The sequence below is a fragment of the Zootoca vivipara genome, chromosome 12, assembly GCF_963506605.1.
Source record: "Zootoca vivipara chromosome 12, rZooViv1.1, whole genome shotgun sequence".
NCBI lineage: Eukaryota > Metazoa > Chordata > Lepidosauria > Squamata > Lacertidae > Zootoca > Zootoca vivipara.
In genome coordinates, this window is record NC_083287.1 from 13,688,881 (window position 1) to 13,697,887 (window position 9,007).

At 42.7% G+C, this 9,007-nt stretch overlaps 1 protein-coding gene across 1 annotated transcript in view; it reads right to left on the reverse strand.

The window, feature by feature from the left end:
* The window catches only part of LOC118091883 (collagen alpha-6(VI) chain), a 94,996-nt gene extending 89,432 nt beyond the window's left edge, over positions 1–5,564 (reverse strand). Inside the window, exons 1-2 of the mRNA XM_060281053.1 lie at positions 5,406–5,564; positions 4,789–4,869 (exon numbers count right to left, since the gene is read on the reverse strand). The gene's annotated coding sequence lies outside the window, so the exon portion shown is untranslated. The remainder of the gene's footprint in view (positions 1–4,788; positions 4,870–5,405) is intronic.
* Between the last annotated feature and the right edge of the window lie 3,443 nt (positions 5,565–9,007).

Consider the following 9,007-nt stretch of genomic DNA (forward strand, 5'->3'; position numbering starts at 1 on the left):
AGGATCTTCCCAGGCTATGCGTCTTACTCGTCCTGCTCCCTCCTCTTTGGTCTGGTTGGAAGGTGTCCTTGAACAAGGCCTCTTGGTTGCCTGAATGAAGGATGGAGATGTGTCTGTAAATCTCCGGCTTTTACAAGAGTGAATTGACAATAGTATTGTGCTGCGTGATGTTTTACCTGTGACTTCAGTGTATTAGTCACCATTGCATCTATTGAGCAATGGACAGGCACCTGTTAATCTACGTACACCCAATGAAAAATTTGGATTGAGGAATAATCCTCTTCACAGGCTACATTCAGATATCATGCCAAACTGTGGTTTGGCATTGTATCTGCACCTTGTGTTGCAAAACCCTGGAATGTGACCAGGATATCAACTGTAGTTTCAAGCTGGCTTCCAAGCTACAGTTTATGCTAACCATGGTTTGCTGTTAACCATGGTTTGCTGTTATATCTGAATTAATAAGCCAAAATAAGAACCATGGCTCCACCCGAAGAGGCTGCTGCACCATGAAAATGCACTGAACACATGGGAAATGAAAAACCAGTAAGTTGCCCTAAACCACGGTTAGCCTGTTGTATATCTGGACGTCCAGACCTTAGTACAGTTAGGTACAAGCCATTATTCAGCGCAGTTTTAGCCACTACAAAGATCTGTACTGTGAGGTTGTGCCATGGGTCTTTTTTTAAAATATAGTGACAGGCCAGCTGGGGAACACCAAAGTTTCTGGCAAATATCTATGACAACAATTAAGAAAAAAAATGAAACAGCCATCTCTGAATTAATGATGACAAACAAAGCCCTGCAGACAAGGCTAACATTGCTTATTATGGGATGCCAGATGATTAGGATCTACCTCCAAAAGACAAACTGTTTATTATTATGTCATGCACTCCAGCAGCTGTGCAGGCCCCTGGAAAGTTTGTGCAAGCAAGCTGGGTTTATGTGTTTCAGAAGCTCCTCCAGGTTGACCTTCTGAAACTATTTGAAATGCACTGCATTTTTTCCACCAGACTGGGAATCTGGTTCCAAAGAATTAGGGTCTTGCTGTACCACTAGTCAAAGCATAGCCCCGAGAACATTTTAGCCTTTGACTGATGCTTCTGGACAAAAACCCTTTTTTGAAACTAGCCAAGTCTAAATGCCCCATCTAAAGACTTGAGACACATTTTAAGCCCAATTCCACGTCATACCTACAGCATTCTTACACGGTGTTTTTTCCAACACACCACTGAACCTCCGACTCTGCCCATGCAATGAAGGAAAGGTTGAGGACTATATACACTTTTTCTTTTACTGTCCTCTATATGATTCTGTAAGATCCAGGCTTCTCCCTTTAATCCCGACGACCATCACACAGGACATCGATCGCATGAAGTACCTACTGGCGGACGCCAACCACTGGTTTCACGTGACGTAGCTATCTACATTCTACGTAAAGGTAAAGGGACCCCTGACCATTAGGTCCAGTCGTGACCGACTCTGGGGTTGCGCACTCATCTCGCATTATTGGCCGGCGTATAGCTTCCAGGTCATGTGGCCAGCATGACAAAGCCGCTTCTGGCAAACCAGAGCAGCACATGGAAACGCCGTTTACCTTCCCGCTGTAGCGGTTCCTATTTATCTACTTGCATTTTTGACGTGCTTTCGAACTGCTAGGTTGGCAGGAGCTGGGACCAAGCAACGGGAGCTCACCCCGTCACAGGGATTTGAACCGCCGACCTTCTGATCAGCAAGCCCTAGGCTCAGTGGTTTAACCACAGCGCCACCTGGGTCCCTATCTACATTCTACAGGCCCTTAAACTCAGGGCCCTATCTACATTCTACAGGCCCTTAAACTCAGGGCCGCTTTCTTGCCTAACTTGCCCAGCCCCAGTCCTATGTAAATTCCTGTTAAACTTTTAGCCAAGACGCCTTGCTTTCGCCTTTACCTAATCAGTCGCATTCACCTGGATTTTATATTTAATGTTCTAATTGTATTTGTTGTATTTTATTGCTGTGTGACAGTTGCCTGTTTGTTTGTACATGTGCTATGGCCATATGGCTAATGCAAGAAACTACTTTGAGACACATTTTTGTTTCATTAAATGCAGAGGAGTGGTTGGAAAAACCAGTCGCAAACAGCAGGAAAGATGTGCACAGATAACCCATGCCAGCTAAAGTCTAGTTAATAATGGTTGGACAGGAACATCAACCGCAAGGGCAACAGATACTGGCATGTAGGAAATCTATCTAAACTAATCACCATCATGAATGTTACAAAATCATCCCAAACGTTTTGGATTCTTCCCCACTTCGCAATCTGGGTCCTTTGCTGCTTTCTCACATGAGTTCCGGCCTAAAAATGCTTGCTGCATAAAATCATATAACTTCCTCAGAATAGATGGATCAAGTTCAGTCACATCTTTGCTTCTTAACCGGTATGTGTTCTTGAGATTGTGTTTCAAAGCTGGGCTTGAAACCTACTTTCTTTCACAGAGCCGGCCCACCAATGAGGCGGGGTGAAGCACAAGCCTCAGGTGGCAGAACCACTCCCCTGGAGTGGAGAAGATGAGTGGCAACGCCTTGGGGAATGCTCTGGCCCTCACTGGGTTCTGCAAAAGGGGGACATTTCTGCATGTAGCAGAGAAGACTAGCAGCAATGCTTAGTAGAGTGCCTGGGTTCTCACCCAGTTCAGTAAGAGAGGGCATGCCAGCGGTGAGGAATGGGGTGTGATGTTGGGAGGAGCAGGGAACAGCAACTGGGGAAACGAATCCTGCTCTTTGCCCAGTCCTAATCCCTACTAGCTATAGCAATTTCCCAGAGTCCCAATACCGCAACAAGCTGTTTACGAAGCAGAATAAAGCAAATATCATGATAACGTCACAGTAAATGTAAAAAGTGCCATAAGTCTGCCATGTTAAAAGGTACCAGTTCAATGGAAACAATAACTTGTTGTTGTTTTTTATTTAAAAAAGGTATTTAATAACCTAGTATCACCACCACGTTTTCACGCAACACAGAAAAAGGCATCGTCCAAGCACTGAAACTGTTTGTATCTTGGTTTGGAGGCAATGTGGTCTCAACATAGCAAAAAGTGTCGTTCTTTTTAAGCAAAGTACTTCTTTCCTGTGGCTTATTTCCAATAAGGCAATCTGCAGCAATCGATTACATCTGCTAAGCATCCTGTTTTTGGATAGCTTTCCGAGCAACATCCTCAATGAATAAACATCCGCAGAGAAATGTTGCAGGGTGCGGGTAAATAACCTGGGTTAGTAATTTTATTGATGTGGTGAAAAAGTTCAGGACCACACAAGTGGATCTTGTGTTAAATATAAGTCAACGTCCATCTTGGTCTGAAAAAACAGGTTATGTTAAGCAGAAAAGTAGGGAAAGTGTTCATGAACACAAAGGGAAGAAAGTATAATTCCTTTCTCCAGTGCAGGATATAGTTCTTATCCAACCACTTTTCAATGCATAATCTGATCCTTTGCTAAATGTGAATATGAGAGAAAATTTAGATTTTCTAAATCCTCCGAATCCTCCGAAAAAGTGCTGAAAAATTCTTGAAATTAGCTAAGTATTGATAATATTTCATCCACATCAATGAATACTGTTTTGATTTTTGTCAAGCTGGGAACTCTTCTACCTCCGTCACATTTTTAAAAATCTCTTTTTCTTAAAGATGAAAGCAAGATTATTATTTACAGGATTTGCAGAAGCCGTCCCAGATTCTGATTTGATCCCGGAATGTCCCACTTTTCCTAAGGACCTCCTTGTTTTCATTGGAGAAATGTTGGAGGTATGGAGTTATGTGGAAACCCCCCCCCCCCCGAGCCAAGGAGAAAAGTACAACCCTTAGAAGCCATCTGAAGGCAGCCCAGTATAGGGAGGTTTTTAAATGTTTAATGTTTTATTATGTTGTTATATCTGTTGGAAGCTGCACAGAGTGGCTGGGGCAACCCAGTCAGATGGATGGGCTATAAACAGCAAAATAATAATCCTCATTATCATCATTTTTTAATAGGACGTCCCTATTTTCATCAGGGAAATGTTGGAGGGTATGTGATTGCCCATTCACTTTAAGATGCTCATAAAAATGTTCCAGCCCTAAATGACTTAGGCCCAAATATCTGAAAAACTGCTTCTTTCCCTGGACCCTCTCAGGTTTTAAGATGGACAGAGGGGGTAAAAACACAAAAACCTGCCCTGGGACCATGTGGTGAAGGGCAGGCAAAAGATCCTATAACCAAGTATAATCAAAAAATAAACCTTAGACCATCTTCCTTCTACAGCAGCTTTTGGAATATAAAATGACAGGTGTACTTGTGAATGTTCTTGCCTGTTACTTTATATTATCAACTATGAAAAGCAGTCATTTTGAAACCATGAAAACTAATAAAATGCTACATTTTAAAAAGGAGGGTTGAAAAGGTTTCCCCGATCTTCCCACAGCATCTTCTTAAGAGGTTACCTTTAACACTATGTTAGGCAATACTTGAATCTCTTATTTCTCTGCTTGAAAAATAGAAGAAGAAAAATTCTGATACACTCTTATATCGGATGGACTTGCCAATATGAACTCCCCCATCTTTTTCCTAACTGGATGAGAATTTACACTTGAAGAACAATGGCTAAGATTTTGTATTAGATCCCAACACTAGACAGACCATCAGTATCTCATGTCACCTTTTACAGCTTCCTGCAAACATTCTATTATTTATTTCATTTACTGAAAATATGCACCATCCTGTTTGTGGCAAGTTGAAGTACAACTGCATCCTGTTTGAATAAATCGTTCCTCTTACCTGGAGAAACCTTCCTTCTTGTATATGCTTGCTTTTCCTGAACTTTCTTCCTCACAGAGTCGTATGCAAAGACTAAAAGCCCTGAAATGCAAAAAAAAAAAAGAATTGCATGCAAAGCTTTGATGAAAATGTCCAGCGTTTTGCCTCTCTCTAAAGTATATTAAAAAGTGGATTTCCTAAACCTTATATTTCTTCTCAAAGCAGCAGCAGCAGCAGCAGCATTTGGGAACAATGTCCTCCCTGCCCATTCGACCCACCTCTCACCCCTTCAGATTGCTATATTTTAATTCCAGAATAAATCATTTGGATCTAGACATTTAATTTGCAGTGCATCTCAAGTCTAAACATTCTGCGAGATAAGACGAGACATCTTGCACTAGCCAGTGTCTTCCTTATCAGTGATGCATGGGAAGTGCTTTCAGAATTTTTATTAGTACATTTTTTGGGGAAATAACATTAAAATGTCTCTGTAAAGCCATAAAAACCTCTGTGAAGAAAGACACCCATTTCTTTTGGGATCTGATATGAGCGTAAAGTTTATATTTTCCCTAACAGAAGCACAAACATAACAATGGCAAATTAATGGAGAAGGAGAAGATCCTAAATATTGCACTCACCTGACTTCTTAGAGGTCCATCTGTGCAGTGTCTAATGGTCCATATGATCGATCATCTGTCCTCTCTCGGTCCTGTCCGGAAGCATCAAAGATTCCAGCTGTGAGCTGCCAGTTGTGCTGTTGGAAACTGGGAGCCCTCCTCCCAAGACAATCCCTCCGAGACAGAACTCTCAGTCTCTTGCGTAAACTCTGGATTGCCCCAGAAGGAAAAGTTTTCTCTGACATGTATGCAGGATTAATAAGAAATTTTAAAAATGTTGCCAGTAATGGAGGCCCTAAAGTATATATTCGAGTTTATGAATTCAAAGTATTCACTTGCCAGTCTTCGAATCCGACATCAGACCCCTGATTGACCCCATCAATGACCACAGGCACTTCTCTGCCTCAATTCCCCATCTGTAAAACTGTACAGACGTACCTTGGCTCTTGAATGCCTTGCGACTTGAACGTTTCGGCTCCCGGACGCCACAAACCCGGAAGTGAGTGTTCCGGTTTGCAAACGTTCTTTGGAACCCGAACATCCGACGTGGCTTCCGGTTGGCGGCAGGAAGCTCCTGCAGCCAATCGGAAGCCGCACCTTGGTTGTCGAACACTTTCGGAAGTCGAACGGACTTCCGGAATGGATTCCTTTCGACGACCAAGGTATGACTGTATCATTATGATGCTGCGGACGACACTCAGCTCTATTTCTCCTTTACATCTGCAGGTGAGGCAGTGGAAGTGCTGGACCAGGGTCTTGCCTCGGTAATGGACTGGATGAGAGCCAACAATCTGAAGCTCAATCCAGATAAGACTGAGACTCTGTTAGTGGATGGTTCCCTAGACCGGATGGGTAGGAGATTGCCTGCTCTTGATGGGGCTACACTTCCTCTGAAGGAGCAGGTTCGTAGCTTGAGGGTACTCCTGGATCCTTTGCTGTCACTCAAAGCTCAGGTGGCCTCAGTGGCCCAGAGTGCCTTCCATCAGCTTCTGCTGGTGGCCCAGCTATGCCCCTATCTGGACAAAGATAGTCTAACCACAGTTGTCTATGCTCTGGTAACCTCAAGGTTAGATTCCTACAATGCGTTATATGCAGGGCTGCCTCCGAAGATGGTTCGAAAACTTCAGCTAGTGCAGAATTCAGCGGCCGGGTTGCTCACCGGAGCAAGACGGTTTAAGCATATTACACCGATCCTGGTCCAACTGCACTGGCTACCAATTAATTTCCGGGCCCAATTCGAAGTACTGGTTTTGACCTATAAAGCCTTAAACGGCTCGGGACCGCAATACCTCAAGGACCGCCTCTTTCCATATGAACCTACCCGGACCCTGAGATCATCTTCTGAGGCCCTTCTTTGTGTGCCTCCTCCTCGAGAGGTCCGGAGGGTGGCAACACGAGAAGAGGCCTTCTCTGCAGTGGCTCCCCATCTATCGAATGCTCTCCCCAGGGAAGTTCGCTTGGCACCTTCCTTATACACCTTTAGGCATCAGGCAGAAACATTCCTTTTTAATCCAGGTCTTTGGTTGATTTGATTGACACCCTATGCCCTTTTAAAATGTGGCTCTTTTGTGGAGGGGAGGGGGTTATTGGGCTGTTGTTGTTTTTATTTTGATTATGGATTTTGTGGTATTATATTTTGATTTTATTCTAAAACTGGCCTGAGACCTGCAGGTATAGGGTGGTATAAAAATTCAATAAATAAATAAAATCATCAAGTTTTTCTTTGCCCCCCCCCTTTGTTAACTGTTAAGCATCCTCTAAATAAAATAAAATTTGTTGTTCTTCTTCTTCTTCTTGTTGTTGTTGTTGTTGTTGTTGTTGTTACTGGCCAGCAAGATGGGGGGGTGGTAAGGTATGCTGAATTAGATCAAGGCTTTTCAATACAGTATGGCTCATTAACAGCACAAGCCTATAGATATTTCCTTGGAAATGTTCTGCTGTGTTTAAGGGGGGTTACTCCCAAGTAAGTGTGTGTAGGAGCGCCGCTTTAAAAGTCTATGTAGATATGGTCTTACCAAGGATTTCTGAATCAATAAAAGGGGCTTTTCATGTACCGTACCACATCCTACCACCAGTGTTCTATAATATTTATAAGAAATTACTATGCATGTACTTAACAAGGGACTCACCATAGCTCCTCTGAAGTAAAAGACAGGTGTGGGGTTCTGTGGATTTCTAGCTCTTTAGGACCACCAGGACCCAGGCGTATCTGCCCAATGTCTTTCAAGTGCCACAAGACTCCCTTTGGAAGTTGCTTTAAGCTGCCTTTCTATGTTTCAGAACTTTCCAAGTAAATGCGTTATCTAGTTAAGATCAACAACAACAAAGGCTGGAAAGGGTGCATGATTTGTGGATTTAGCGAACTTATACGGAGCATACTTTGAAATCTGGAAGCAACATAGTAAACAAAAGAAGATCAAAGCGGTTGTTCATAACGAATTGCGATTACACCGTTTGATGTGTTAATTGACTTGTATTTTCTTTAAAGGTTTCCTTGTGTGCCTCAAGAAGGGGAAACTTGGCGGAAGGCACCTGCCATTTATTAAAGCTCACTGAAAAATTAAGATCAAAGAAAGAACATGGGATGCAGAGGCAACTTGTGACCATCATAACCAAGCAAGAAAAGTGAAAAAGGACGTGGACATTCTGGCTACACAACTATTCAACTGCTCTGGTCCTTCAAGAGAGAAAAAGAGAATGCAGTCTGGGTGAAATAAAAAGAGGTCCCTTGGATTTATACTAGGTAGGCATAGAAATTTCCTAAACTGTGTCCCTGGATGACCATTTGCTACCCTGTTTCTCATATTTTAAGACATACACATAAAATAAGCCATAGCAGGATTTTTAAGCATTCAAGGAATATAAGCCATACCCCGAAAATAAGACATAGTGATAGGCGCAGCAACAATGCCGGCCGCAGCAGGAGGAGGAGGAAAAAAATAAGACATCCCTTGAAAATAAGCCATAGTGTGTTTTTTTGAGGAAAAAATAAATATAAGACATGTCTTATAATATGAGAAACACGGTATCTAAGGGTCTAGATCAGAGAACCTATATTAGCCCCAAGGCCAGATTCCAGTTCAATTGACCTTCTGTCAATTGCTCCTGATTGTTCCTTTGTTTTGTTTTTTAATTATTTATTTAATTATTTAGTTTTTCAGTTTAAAGTTTTACAATCAATTAGTTTTTCAGTTTAAAGTTTAATAATAATAATAATAATAATAATAATAATAATAATAATAATAATTTATTTATACCCCGCCCATCTGGCCGGGTTCCCCCAGCCACTCTGGGCGGCTTCCAAAAAATCAGAAATTCTAAAATACAGAAATCCATCAAACATTAAAAGCTTCCCTAAACAGGGCTGCCTTGAGATGCCTTCTAAAGGTCTGGTAATTGTTGTTCTCTTTGACCTCTAGTGGGAGGGCATTCCACAGGGTGGGTGCCACTACCGAGAAGGCCCTCTGCCTGGTTCCCTGTAACCTGGCTTCTCATAGCGAGGGAACCGCCAGAAGGCCCTCGGAGCTGGACCTCAGTGTCCGGGCAGAACGATGGGGGTGGAGACGCTCCTTCAGGTATACCGGACCGAGGCCGTTTAGGGCTTTAAAGGTCAGCTCCAACAC